The following is a 15,586-nucleotide window of genomic DNA, read 5'->3' as shown; positions in this document are numbered from 1 at the left end:
CAGACTTTACTCTTTGTCTGTTATTTAGCTTAATGCACACACTAATCACTCCATCTGAATGATGAAAATTTCTGTGGAGGTCTATGTTATTTTAGATAAACAGTCATTGTGTCATTTTGCACAAACTCTGAGGACAAGCTCTGGTTGCATATTCTGATGATTAAGTTCTGAAGAGTATAACTCAGAACTTGTATGAGGACTTACTAAGATAGGCATTCCTTTTTCGAGTTAAGAAATTATGTACTGATGACTGTTAAGTTCTAATATAAGTCTAAGTTCTGATATTACAGTCTAATGTTTTACTTGACTTATCTGTGAATAAAATTTGATAACAGTCTCAGTTAATACTTAAATATGTTGAAGTGGAAGATTAATAGTCACTATGATTAGGACTAATGGTATTCGTACTTGAACAGTCCACTGTTACTTGTTTCTTGTGCGCTTTAAACCATGTTTCCTCTTTCCAATGAATGTTATTTTTTTTCAAAGTCTAGGGAGACGAGGTAGAATTAATTCTACCTGTCAGCATTAAATACTTTTACGTCTCTTGGAATTCTCTTGCCTATATAAGCAGCCACTTCACATCAGCCTTCCCATCAAATTCTTTCTCACACACTTACCTTCATACTTTTTCTTTCAAAAACACAATGGTCAGATTCAACATGTTTTTGAACTACCAAAACTTCAATATGGAGCTAAGCTGTGCCGATTGGCAGTAGGAATGGCATCTCACAGCCATTCCTGAGGAGATATGGGACTCTGTCCCACAGGAGGTACTGACCCACCTCCTGTTCTTCTATATAGATTACCATCGCCATCTGGAGCGATTGGAGGAGGAAAGACTGGCAGCTCTCCGCCAGCAAGAGCGAATCATCAGACTCGCCATTCTGTTTGCCGAGAGTAGGAAGAAGAAGAAATGATTTAATCTTGTCTTCTTCCTGTTTTTCTTCATCATCAGCTTTGTCAGGCTTCTTAGCTAGGGCTAAAGTTGTTGATGTTAGGTTCAGTAGCTTAGGGAAATCTTGTATAAGTACTGATGTAATTTCCATTTCATGAATGTATTCTCTTGATATATTAATGAAATCTGTCTGTATTTCAAGTTTTTTCTCTAAGATATTTTGAAATGCATTGACAAATCCTGATTGATATTCTGATGACCATATAAATTTTGTTTTAATTTAAGTTCTGACTTTCCTTTATCAATACTTACTCATCTAATTTATCTTGGTCATTTTTACGTGATTTACTTTCAGAATATTAATGATGCAGTGAAAAATAATTAACTCAGTGGGAACGGTTTCAATTTTGAATTAAAACTATTTCACCTTGATTAATGGAATATCTGGGTAAGTGGAACGGTTTTTCCTTGAAAACAGGCAACTGGGTAAGTAATGATTCATGTTTTCTCGAGCCCTGTAACTATCCGTTATTACTGCATGTCTGACAGGTGTCCAACGGTAACATTTTTGTTCAGAGTATAAGTACAACATAGAGAGGATTTCTTTAATCTTTTATTTTCTTCGTATTTTTTCTCTTTACTTACTTTTACTCTCTTTCTTCTCACGTTGGTTTTTCATACAGACATCTTATCAAACACCTAACAGGCACTTTTGAATCTCAATTTTTCACATGGCACCTAAGGATTTATTCATTGATGGAGCTAAGTTTGTTCCAAACAACTATGCTGCAATTCTTGATCATGCTGAAGCTCCATCTGAATTGCATTTTGTGCAAGATCTTCTTGCACACAGTGAGATTGGGTATGCATTAACTCAGCCTGAAGTCTTTTCTAGTCAACAAGTTCTGACGTTTTGGCGGACTGGGCACTTTGATGATGGTGGTAAACATGGCACTCCCAGTATTGTTTTTGAAGTGGGTGATTCATCTTATGCAGTCATTCCTGGTACAATACGCAAAGCTCTACATCTCCCAGAAAATTGTACTTTTTCAACTCCAGAGGAATCAACACTTCAGGAGTTAATGGCTGATTTGGGATATGAAAAGAGTTTGGCAAAGCTTGGACAGTTAAAAAGGGCTAATATCAGAAGAGAATGGAGTTTCTTCTTTGACTGCATCACCAAAGCTTTTGGAAACAAATGTTCGAATTTTGATGCTATCCCAATTCTGAGTCAGCACATAGGTTAGTTCCTCAACCCCACCTTTTAGAGTTGCAAAACGATACTTTAATGATCTGGTAAATGCTGATACTAAGAAAACAGTGGTTAGACCATTACAGATTCCTCAGTCTGTAAAACAGATCCTAGTAAATGCTAATCCTGATACTTATAGATCTGTTTACTCTGATATCCAACCAACCACAAACACCCAAAAACCATCATCCTCAGCACCTACCACTCATACTACTCAACCTACCCTCAGGACTTATCTCAAATCCTATCTCTCTACATCACAGACTGTTCAACCCTCATCCTTCAAGCCAAAGAGGACAAAAACTATTCCTCAAACACCTCAAAAGAGGAGGAGGACTGTACTGAGAGATGAATCTGATACTGAGGAACAGGTTCCTTCTTCAGAACCTGTTGTAGGTGAAGCTGAGAAAGTGACTTCTCAGAAGGATTCTGGAATTGGGAGATCTAGGCTTCTCAAATGGCTTAGAAGAATGACAGTTCCTGAAACTCCCAAGGAATCCAAATCAACAAAGAGATACAATAAACAGAGGGCAAAAAGGCCAGTTTCAGATGATGAAAAGGAAGCAGATAAGGAAGGGGATCAGGAATCTCTAATCTCACAAGACAAGGAATTTGCTCCAGTCACTTCTTCTCCATCAACTCCATCTCAGGAAGCTGTTTCTGAAAAGGCTAAAACACCTTCTGTGTCTTCTGTTGATCCAGGCACAAGTGCTGATATTGATGTTCAAAACTTGGTTGTGCCTGCAGTAATTCTCTTAGAAGCTCCAATAGCAAATAATCCTTCCACAACACCTGTTACTGATGCTGTTCAAACTCTAGAGTTATCAACAACACCTTCTCTGCATCAAGATGCTGATGATCAGAATTTAGGTGAGCATCAGGATATGGTTGTTGATCAGAACTTAGAACAAGATCAGCAATTAGAGGATGCTGAAGCCTCCATTGCTACTCACACTGTTGTCTTATCAGAAGATACTGATTCTTTAAGTTCTGATGCTGCAAATGCTGGAGATACTGGTGATGCTGCTCCAACTATAGATGCTGATGAAGCAGGTCCTTCAGGACATACTCCTCAACAGACTCTTCCTAAGTCTGAACTGGTTAATAAGTTTGTTACCGGGGAAGCACCAGTACCTTGGAGTGAAACTCCTGCAGGTAAGGAGTGGACTAAGGAATGGAACTCAGTTTCATGTGTTCCAACTGAAAAGCATCTTGCTGAGCACTTGACTAAAGCTGATGAAATGTTAAATTCTGATGATTTTAAAACCCAGCTTAGAGTCACTGCATTGAGTACTAAACATCTACAAGGTCTTCATTCAACTACTCATGTAGAGTTACACAAGATTCAGGAGAACTTTATCAAACAGGAACAAGTTTGGAAAATTGATAAGAAAAAGTTCTTCCAACCTACCATTGACAGGATTGCTTATATTGAGAAGACTCAAGATCATCAACAAGCTCAGATTGATGAAATTCTGAAAAATCAAGCTTCTCAGCAATCACAACTAACTGAAATCCAATCCTCAGTGGAATTGCTTATCTCTCTTCTACTACCTGCTGATGCCAAAAAGGGGGAGAAAGTGATTAAGTCCAAATGCAAGACTGACAAGACACTGACATGAAAGGATAATGAAAAAGATGATCAAGGAAGCTCTGGAATGGGTAGAGGTCATAGTCAAGGTAGAGGATTCACATCAAGACAAGATAGTCACAGGACAAGTTCTGATAATGGGAAGAGAATAAGTTCTGCTACTGGTAAAAGGCTAAGTTCTGATGAACTTTTAGATCTTGATGAGGAAATGTCAAGACAGTTATTTCTTCAGGAAAATCCAGGAATGGACTTGGAAAGTTTAAAGGAAGAAGAAGCCAGACTTAAATCAGAGAAAGTCACATCTAAATCTGAAGCTTCTGGTAAAAAGTCACTTCCAAAACTCAAAGGCATTGTGATCAAAGAAAGGACACATACTGAAGCAACATTGGCTAGATCACAACCACAGATAGATCCAAGATCCAATGGTAAAGAAAAGGTTGGTGAACCTATCAAGGTTTATTTACCTCCTGAGGATGAAGAAATTACTGATGAAAAGGATGATCTTGCTCTGACTTCAAGAAAAGTTCTTAAAACAACCTCTGACATGGCTCAAGTTGTTCAGAGTCAAGAAATTGTAAGTTCTGATATTCAGAAGAAGTAAGTAACCTCTGACATAGCTCAAGTTAACTTGATATCAGAAGATAGATCAAAGACACTCCTACCAGGATTCACTAAAGCAAAACAGACTCAATCTTTGAAGACTACTGCAAGTGGTTTTGAAGCAAGAGTAGTTACTGGAAAGGAAGCAAGAGATAAAACTGGATTGGGAAGTGCTGATGAAAGAAGAGTACACAACACTACCAATGATCCAACTTCCTTGAGTGAACCATGTATTGGAGCAACTCCTGAGAGATTGAATCAACTGGAATCTGTACAGATGGTTTACCATACCTACTTGAAAGAATACATCTTGTTGTATTTTATGACAGATGGTAGGGTTTATCATATAAGATAAAATTCCATTCCATTGAAGTATTTTAAAGAATTGGAGCATGTACTTTTCTTACTTCAAGTGAATGACAGAATAACAGAAACTGCTGCAAATTACTTAAAAGAACAGATTCAGAGACAGAAAAGGCTTTATTCTGTTAAGTCTGACAGCACATATGTTCCAAAGTACAGAGATCACAATGGTGATATTGTTGATATGAAGCCTCATATTGCACAGATCAGAACATATCTTGGTATTAAGGGACTTGAATTCAATCTGGAGTCTGACAAAGCTTATGTCATAAGACTAGATCAGGAGTTGAAAAAAGCAAAGATCAATGATCTCAGAGCTGCAATCTTTCAAACTGGTGAAGATACTGCAGAGCTTAAAGATGTCAAAAGGAGAATGATTGATGAACTCAGATATGCTGAGAAATGTTTGTTGAAGAACTATCTCAGAACAACTCCTGACATTAGAGAGATCAGATGATGAAGCCAAGTCAAAGATCTACAACTGCTTAAATTCTGATATTTGTACAGACTGAAGTTGTTATCAGAAGTTGAATATTGGTAAAGCTTTAAGGACTGTAAGTTGTAGTTATCTAGTCTAATTCTCATACATTTGTACTTAATGTTTTTGACATCATCAAATATCTATTAAACTTGTATATTATGCTAATTTACAAGTTGGGGGAGATTGTTAGATATATTTGATAATGTCATGGCTAATATAATTTATGTTTAGATTTCAGATCTTACTTAACAGGACAAATTAGTATTAACTGTTGATCAGTACTTATACTGGAAGTCAGGACTTAAGGATATCAGTACTTATATTATCAGGAGATAATCATCAGAAGTTAGATATCAGAACTTAAGTGCTGAAGGATGATCAGAGAAGGACAGTAGCTGATTAAAGGAAAGAAGATCGAGATAAATATAAGAAGAGATATGCATGAAGAAGGAATTCCGTGAAGAATGGAATACTTGGAAGAAAAGATATCTGATTGATATATTTTAGGAAGCAGAATTATATTCCATATCAATTAGCGATTATCTTGTAACTGTGTAGTATATAAACACAGACATAGGGTTTACACTATAAGTGTTATCATATATTCGAGAAGTTTATTCATCGTAACCCTAGCAGCTCTCGTGATATTTGTTCATCACTGAGAGGTAACAGTTCCATACTGTAATAGAGTTATTGTTTCAATAAAGTTTGTTTTCTGTTACTTAATATATTAAAGTTCGATTTGATTGTATTATACCCCCTCTACAGTGTGTGTGTGACCTAACATGCAGTGACCCTACTTACCAACTATCACGGACCGCAACAGGTTAAAGCATGCACACAAGCCAAACACACTTACTTATATTACAAACATTCGAATCCCAACTATTCCAATTCAGAACTGAGTATTAAACATTATTACAAACTTTTACAAACTTAAATGATTCCAAAAGAAGCCTACTAGCTCAACTCGATCAACCTGAACCCCTAGCTCTCGTGCTGGACTGGGCATCTTCGGTACCAACCGGTTCCTTCTTAACTGTAAAAGAACATAAACAATATCGCACAAATGAGCTAACTAGCTCAACAAGTCACAATGACAAAACTGAGAATAATGATCATCAGGTGAATATGGTTATTATATCAAGTGAACAATAGATTATGATTTAGAATTGGATATTATATTTTCATTTTAAAAACTAAGGTTAGGCTGCTGATCAGTCACGCACTAACCCCTGGCAAAGCACACAACACTGCTCTATCTACTGGATCCAAGGTACACATTGGCCTAACTTGACCATTATATGGTCTGACCACGAATCTGGTCCACAATTTTATAAAAACAATCCAATTCTAACAAAATAACAGAATAAACAGTAATAAGTAATAAACAGAATCAATAACAACATTGGACGTTCAATAATGAAAATGGTTTCAATCTGCATAAGAATCATTATGGCATTTTCAAAGCATGGATGCTAGGTAGTGAAAGACTTGAATAGTAAATGAAATAATGTTTCAAGGTTTCAAGGATTTGGCCTTTCAAAGCATAAGATACAATGGTTTGAGTGTGTAAGCAATCTGGTTCAGTGTTTGATATTTAATTTGTATGTATTTGTGGAGTAGTATCGTATATTTGAGGTTCGTATTTGGGTATACAACAATCAATGGTCTAGAAAGAATCAAGTTTACGGCTCAAGATCAATAACTGGAATCAGGGTTTAGGGTTCAGTGCTTCAAAGCACTTGCAATATAAAATAGGACTATCAATCAATACAACATCTCGAGAAAGTTCAGAACACTTTCTTGGTACTAGCTTATTATACCGCACTCGCTTTCAGTCATGACTGTCTTACTCCTCGACTACCTGTTTCCCTTTCCTACGCCTTGCCTCTTCTGCTCGCATATCATAAGCATCTATCAATATTCAACTTATACGATTCTATTCGACACATACTTCTATCTACCCTTCGTTTCACCCAAATCCGATTAACGGATTGAAAGTTACGCAATAAACAAGTAAACATCGAATATATAGACCGACAGTTAACCAACAAGTCACATATAGCACATAACACGTCACATAATCAATGATATAACGTTTATAACGAAGTCTCGGGTCATAAACAGGCTTTCGGATACTTAAAATGATTTTAAAAACATTTTTCGGAATTAAAATAGGTCATTGGATCAATTTCGGAGTAATAAATCGGGTTCGGTTGGCCAATTCTGGCTTCAAAACAATTTTATAATAATTATCGAGCCTTGAAAATAATTTAAAATAATATTTTAAAGCTTGAAACTATTTTTCGGAATTTTTAAATCATTTTTAAATAATTAAACCTAATTAAATAATTAATTAAAATCAATTAATAATTAATTAAATCAAATAATCAATTAATTTTCAAATTAATTGACCAATTAATCAATTAAAAATTAACTGAAATTAATTAACTAAATAATTCAGATTTATTTTTAAATTAAAAATAATTTTTGGAATTAACATAATAATTTTTGGAATTCTCAGAAATTAAAATCGAATTTTTATAATAAAAATAAATAGGGAATATGATTTTTGAATAATTTTAAAATAGGAATTCAAAATTTAAAAATGAGCATGAATGTGAGCCAGAGCGGCCAGAAGTCAAGAATGTCCTATTCCAACCAGTCCCGACCCCCATTGCCAGCCTGTAACACTTGTGGAAGAATGCATTCTGGGGAATGTAAAGGAAAGCCAGTAACCTGCTTTAAGTGTGGGCAAGTGGGCCACTATTCTCACAAATGCCCTTCGTCAGCCTCTGCCGTCATTCCAACCACCAATTGTCATCAGTGTGGACGCCCGGGTCATTGGAAGAGGGAATGCCCAATGAACAAACCAGCAGCTTCAGGAGCCAGCAGGGCTGCCTCCAATAAGCCACCTACTGCAAGGACTTTCAACATGACAGTCCAGGATGCTATGAAAGATTCAGATGTGATAGCAGGTACCCTTTCTCTAAATTCAGTCAGTGCAAACGTTTTATTTGATTCGGGAGCAACTAAATCTTTTATATCAAAGGACCTTGCGCGTAAGTTAAGACTTAAGGCTGAACCCTTGAAAGAACCCTTACAAGTAGAAATAGCCAATCATGAGATTATTCCTGTTAACCAGATTCACCCCGCCTGTGAGATAGGCATAGGGGATCAATCTTTTAGTGTTGATCTGATTCCTTTTAAATTAGGGGAGTTTGATGTAATTTTGGGAATGTACTGGCTATCTAGCAATGATGCTCAGGTAGACTATAAGGGGAAGAAAGTTAAGTTAAATATCCCAGGGAAGAAAGAAGTTATATTTAGAGGAAAGAGGCAGACGCAGAAATTTTTGACTATGGCCCAGGCCAGAAGGATGCTACGAAAAGGAAATGAGGCCTACCTAGCCTATATGGTGGACACGCAGAAGGAGGTGCCCAACTTACAAGATATTCCAGTAGTCAACGAATTTGAAGACGTATTCCCACAAGACCTTCCGGGATTACCACCCGATAGAGTGATTGAATTTGCTATTGAGTTGGCCCCAGGGACGGCGCCAGTTTCAAAAGCACCTTACCGGTTAGCCCCGTTAGAAATGAAGGAATTAGCTATCCAATTGTAGGAACTCTTGGATAAGGGTATGATAAGACCCAGTGTGTCTCCGTGGGGAGCACCAGTTTTATTTGTTAAGAAGAAAGATGGGAGCATGAGGCTGTGCATCGACTATCGAGAGTTGAACAAGCTAACCATAAAGAACAGGTACCCATTACCTAGAATAGACGATCTGTTTGACCAGCTAAAGGATGCTGTTTATTTTTCCAAGATCGACCTGAGAACTGGATATCACCAACTAAAGATTAAACCCGAAGATATTTCCAAGACAGCGTTCCGTACCAGGTATGGGCATTATGAGTTCTTGGTAATGTTCTTTGGATTAACCAACGCCCCAGCGGCTTTCATGGATTTAATGAATAGAGTATTTAAGAAGTACTTGGACAAGTGTGTGATAGTTTTTATCGATGATATTTTGATCTACTCCAGAACTGAGGCAGAACATGCAGAGCATTTGAGAATAGCTCTAGGAATACTCAGAAAGGAGCAGTTATATGCCAAATTCTCGAAGTGTGAATTCTGGCGGAATGAATTACAGTTTTTAGGACATGTGATCAATAAAGAAGGAGTATTGGTCGACCCCTCCAAGATAGAGGCGGTCTCAAGTTGGGAAAGGCCAACCACACCCATAGAGGTAAGGAGTTTCATAGGATTGGCCGGCTACTATCGTAGATTTGTACAGGACTTTGCGAAAATCGCAGCCCCTTTGACACGACTTACTCGTAAGACATAGAAGTTTGAATGGACGGAGAAATGTGAGAATAGTTTTCAAGAATTAAAGAAAAGGTTGGTAACGGCCCCGGTGTTGGCATTGCCGGACGGAAAAGGAGATTTTGTGATATATAGTGACGCGTCGCACAAAGGATTAGGGTGTGTGCTTATGCAGCACGGTAAAGTGATTGCGTATGCATCGAGACAACTGAAGGAATACGAGATTAGATATCCTACCCATGACCTTGAGCTCGCGGCAATAGTATTTGCCTTAAAAATTTGGAGGCACTACTTGTATGGAGAGAAGTGCGAGATTTTCACCGACCATAAGAGCCTCAAGTACATATTTACGCAGAAAGAGCTCAACATGCGCCATAGGAGATGGTTAGAACTAATCAAGGACTATGATTGTGAGATTCTCTATCATCCAGGGAAAGCCAATGTGGTGGCTGACGCCCTTAGTAGAAAAGAAAGACTCAGAATGATAACGACTTCGGAAGAATTGATAAGGGATTTTGAGAGAATGGAAATAGAAGTAAAGGTAACCAGAACCGGAACTGAAAAGCTTTTGAGATCTCAATACAGCCAGAGTTATTAGAAAAGATCCGATTGTGCCAAGAGAAAATAATGAATGAAGGCAGAAAGTCAATGACTGGAGAGGAGATCCATATAGAGAAAGATGATAAAGGGATAATGAGGTACTCCTACCGGATTTGGGTTCCGAACGTTCAAGAGCTTAAAGATGAGATTTTGGATGAAAGCCATAGTTCAAGGTATTCCATTCACCCGGGAAGTACCAAGATGTATAGGGATTTGAAGGAATATTACTGGTGGCCCAACATGAAGAGGGACGTAGCAGAATGGGTAAGCAAATGTTTGACTTGCCAAAGAGTAAAGGCAGAGCACCAGAGACCCAATGGACTTTTACGACCCCTGGAGATTCCCGAGTGGAAATGGGAACAGATAGCGATGGATTTTGTTGTAGGCTTGCCAAGGACGAAAGCCAATCATGACGCCATATGGGTAATTATAGACCGACTAACAAAGTCAGCTCATTTCATTCCTATCAATGAGAGATACACAGTCGATAGACTGGTGGACATTTACCTTAAGGAAATAGTGACGCGACATGGAGTCCCAGCGTCCATTGTCTCAGACCGAGACCCCAGGTTCAACTCCAGATTTTGGAGGAGCTTTCAAGAATGTGCGGGGACCAATTTAAATATGAGTACCGCGTACCATCCCCAGACGGATGGGCAGAGTGAAAGGACCATCCAGACACTAGAGGATATGTTGAGAGTCTGTGCAATAGACCTTAAAGGAAGTTGGGATGACCACTTGCCGTTGATCGAGTTTTCTTATAACAATAGCTTTCATGCTAGCATCGGAATGCCGCCTTATGAGGCCCTGTACGGAAGAAGGTGTCGATCTCCCTTATACTGGGATGAAGTAGGAGAGCGGAAGATGCTCGGACCCGAAGTGGTCCAAAGGACCAAAGACATAGTGGATCTTATCAGAGGACGGCTTGTAGCAGCCCAAGACAGACAGAAGAAATATGCAGACCTAGCCCGAAAGGACAAGGAATATGAAGTCGGGGACTTAGTACTGCTAAAGGTATCCCCTTGGAAGGGATTAATGAGGTTCGGAAAGAAAGGAAAACTAAGCCCAAGATACATTGGACCTTTTGAGATATTAAGACGGATTGGAAAGTTAGCTTATGAGCTAGCCTTACCCCCTAACTTGCAACAAGTTCATAATGTGTTCCATGTGTCAATGCTAAGGAAGTATCATCGGGATGCTAGACACATAGTGGAGTACGAGCAGGTGGATATGCAACCAGATCTGACTTACGTGGAGAAGCCAGTAAGGATTATAGATAAGAAGGAGCAGGTGCTTCGGAACAAAGTGATCAAGCTAGTCAGAGTACTATGGCAGAATCATAATGTAGAAGAATCAACTTGGAACTAGAGAGCGCAATGCTAGAAAAGTACCCCCATTTGTTTTCTATTTGATTCCGGGATGGAATCCTTTTAAGGAGGGGAGACTGTAATAACCCCCAAAATTTTGAACTTTTTGTAACCCTTATGAATAGTGTTTTACCTGAATGAGAAAACTTTTCATGCCACACTATGTAGGGGTTCTGTTATGGATATTCTGAGATTTTATTAGTACTTTATATGGTATATAAGTGTATGTAAAGATCGTCAGAATCCAATTCGGAACACTTTGATTTTTCCCGGAAATCCACTAGATACGGAAAGAATTGAGTATAAGGTAACAGGAAAAAGGATTTAAATTAAAGGATTATAAGAGAGGATCATAAAAGGAATATAAAATATTGAGAGAGGTTAAGGGAACCTAAGTAATAAGATCCCGGGTATGATCCCTCAAACGATAAACGAAAACGAAAGTTAAGCGAACCGTACAACAGATCAGCGGTCATTAGGCAAACAATTAGGAAGTTAATCAAAGGGATTAGAGAGGATGATGTCACCCAACCAATGAGAAGAGGACAAGGAGGGAAAGATGACATCATAGCATGACACAAGCATGACATAAGGAGGAAGGAGATGTGGATGGTTATTAACCACACAAAGTCCAAGGTTAAATAGGTAATTAACTAAAACAAAAACAAAACCAAATCAACCAAGCCAAAACAAATCATTTTTCACCAAAAAAAAAATCTATTTCTCTTCACCAAGAACTTGCTCTCGGCTTTTTGGCATTTCAAAGGGAAAAATTTTCAAAATCCAAGATCCAAGCTTCCTAAATTGGTAAGATAATTCCCTAGTCATCCTTATGCATAGATATGGCTATATTATGAGTTTAAGCACCCCATTCATTCTCAATCTTCTTCAATAAATCAATGAAGAAGACAATGAATAGTGATTTCAAAGTTTTTAACTTGAATTTTTCTTGTTTTCCTTTAAGATCCAAGCATCCCTAAGACTTCTCAAGGCTTCCTAAGGCCTCCTAGCTACTCCCACCACTTCAAGGAAGGTATATCATCTCCAAACCCTAGCTTTACTTTGTTAAATAGGATGATTCTAGTTGTTATGGTGGTATAGTAGCTTAATGCTTGTTGGTTTAGAATTTGGGTTGGAGTGGTAGTGAAATGGATGGTGAATCTTGTTGTTTTGGTTAAAAGAACTTAAGTATAGTTAAATTCAAGCTTAAGCATAAGTATAAATGTTAATATTGAATTGATTGGTGCTGTTATGATGTGATAAGGATGGACTTTGGTTGTATGAATGGATTGAGGTTGAATTGTGATGGTTTTTGAATGATTTAAAATTGGGAAATCGCGTAAACATAGCTGTCGTAATGTCCGATTTACTTTAGACTGCTTTTGTTCATAACATTAGGACCCTAGAAACCCCTGCTAGATTATTACCATTGCCATGTTTAGATAGTTCATGTTACGAGCTTCGTTTTGATATGTAGTTCGTTTGATTCTGATGTACGGTTTAGGAGAAACGACCGTTTCAAGTAACGGCGTTTCGCGAACGAAACTTTTCCCCTTGCCTTACTTTGAAACATAGGTTAAAGACCAAAAAGGGTTAATTAGTGTATGAAACAATTATGGTAAGAGTGTTAGGCAGTTGGTAAGACACTCGCGAAGGAATCGCCTTAAAACTCGTAATGGTTAATTTATTAAAAATGGTGGAGCCGAGGGTACTCGAGTGACTTAAGAGAATCAGTAAGCGCAAAACAAGCGTTAGAGTCTAAGTTAGTTAAAGTATAGATTTACAAGTGACTTTGGTTTAATTCCAACTTACTTGTTGTTTATAGGTTACCAGACTCGTCCCGAGCCTTTTATCACCCCCAGTCGTTCAGGCAAGTTTTCTATCCGTTATACTGTTGTTGTGATGTATACGCTTGTATATGCATTATCTTGTAGTAGATGCATGATGGTTATATTAGCAAATTCTTGCGATATATTGTAGCATGTGATATGGTACATATGCATGCATGTTTCGTATTCTTGCTATATATATCTGTTGATTCAGTTGATAATACCTATGCTAGAGAATAGCGGTAATTTGCATATACCCTTAGTATAGGGACCCAAAGGTGAAAACATTTTCTAAAAACCGGGAGTTGAGGACCCCGAGTAGATTTGATATATATATATATATATTTATATATATATATGGTTATAGTTTTCAAAACTATTAGTCGAATAAGGTTTATTCGATAACTTTATTTTATTAATGAATATTATCTTGAATATTCATTCGAGGACTTATGACTCCTTTATATTATTTATTGAATATTACTTGAATATTCATTTGAGGATGAATGACTCCGTTATTTTATTTAATGAATATTAATTATAATATTCATTCGAGGTATTATGACTCCACTTATTATTTAATAATATTCTTTAATTTATTAAAGAATAATGTTTCGATAATCAAACTTATTTTCGATTATTCAAATAAAGATAGTATTTTTGGTATAAGTATATCTTTGATTATTTAATTTTCATTCAAGTAAGAGTTTTAAAACTTCTACTTCAATTATTTTATAAATATTATTCTTTATGGGAATATTATTTAAATAATAATATTCAGTTATTTCTTTTATATTGAGACTGATTTACTTCATTAAATCAGCATCATTCCAAACACTCTTTAAAGTGTTTTCAAGTCTTTAAAATGATTTTCAAAAGTTAGAGCGGATCCCAAAACTCATTTATATATTTAAGATCCTCCTTTCGAAGGGGATTTAAATACTCGCTCAAAACCTGAGGGATCCGGCTCTGTGGTGTGTTTTATATTCGCAACAAGGTTGCTGTCTTGATAAAAGAGTTTTTGATTACTTACCCAATATTCGGGAAGTAAAATTCTTGGAACAAGTTAATCCATTAACAGGCATCGCCTGGGAAATATCGGTGAGTTTTCCTTTCCAACTAGATACGACTTCTTGGTGGAGCCGTATCAACAAGTTTCTACTTGGGGAAAGTGGGGACGAGCTTTACGTTTCAGAGCCATGGATTTCATCTGAACTAGGAGTGGCGTAAGTGGCCAAGTAGTGCCGGCCCAGCCGTATTATTATATTGGCCCAAATGGCCTGGAAGTTCCGCTAAGGCGGTCCATTCCTTAGGAGTTCAGTGTTCGGTTGACAAGTAAATCCGACAGGTTCTCCTCTACATGTAGAAAATGGTGGGGTTGTACTACTACGACTGATCATTGTAAGTGGTCTTCCTGGCGCGGCAAACTCCCGTAATGAGTTCATCATCCATTTGGATAATTCTGCAACACAACCCACTATAAATCAACAGCTAATAACCCATAAATCAAAAAGCCCCAAATTTCAATTGAAAACATTCATACGGGTTATAAACCCTAATTTCAAAATTCGAGAATTAAACCCACTTTTGAGCATGTTATTGAACTCCAAATCAGACGTATGACATATGAAAATCATCAGGAAAACAAGCTCTACAACATGCAATCATCAAATCATACAAACAATCATCCGAACAAAAATTCATATTTTTAATAAAAATAATTCGAAATTAAATAAAAATATAGAAAAATAACCTTGATTTCTGCAGTAAAACGAAGCTCAGAATCTGATAGTACTCCTCAAATCCTTCGTTTTGGTTACTCAAGCTTTGAAAACAGAGATCAATAACACCTTCGATTTGTGGTTTGATTTTCAGAAGATTATATGAATATAAGGTTTTTCTCTGGAAAATTATATATTTAGCTGACTGCAAATGATTTTGATACGAAATAAAATACGGTAAAAGGCAATTTATAATTACGGAAAATTAGTATCCCGTTGGATCATTCCGGATATAAACGGTACGTTTATTTATAAAAACTGATCCAAACGGTATCGGTTTTCGGGATAATTATCCAAATTAGTACAATTTGTACTGCGGTCTTGGTCTCAGCGCATGGTTACACGTATTACGAGGTGATAATTATGATAGTTTAATAAAAAGCTCCCGTTTCCCAAAAATACGAGTTTTATTGATTTACCGAAACGAATATTGTATCGAAAATGTTGCGCCGGGACCCGCGCAGGACAAACCGTACGCCGGATCGAAAAAGTCGA

This window comes from Apium graveolens, chromosome 6 (assembly GCF_009905375.1).
Source record: "Apium graveolens cultivar Ventura chromosome 6, ASM990537v1, whole genome shotgun sequence".
NCBI classification, from domain to species: domain Eukaryota; kingdom Viridiplantae; phylum Streptophyta; class Magnoliopsida; order Apiales; family Apiaceae; genus Apium; species Apium graveolens.
Note: the sequence above shows the minus strand (reverse complement) of the source record.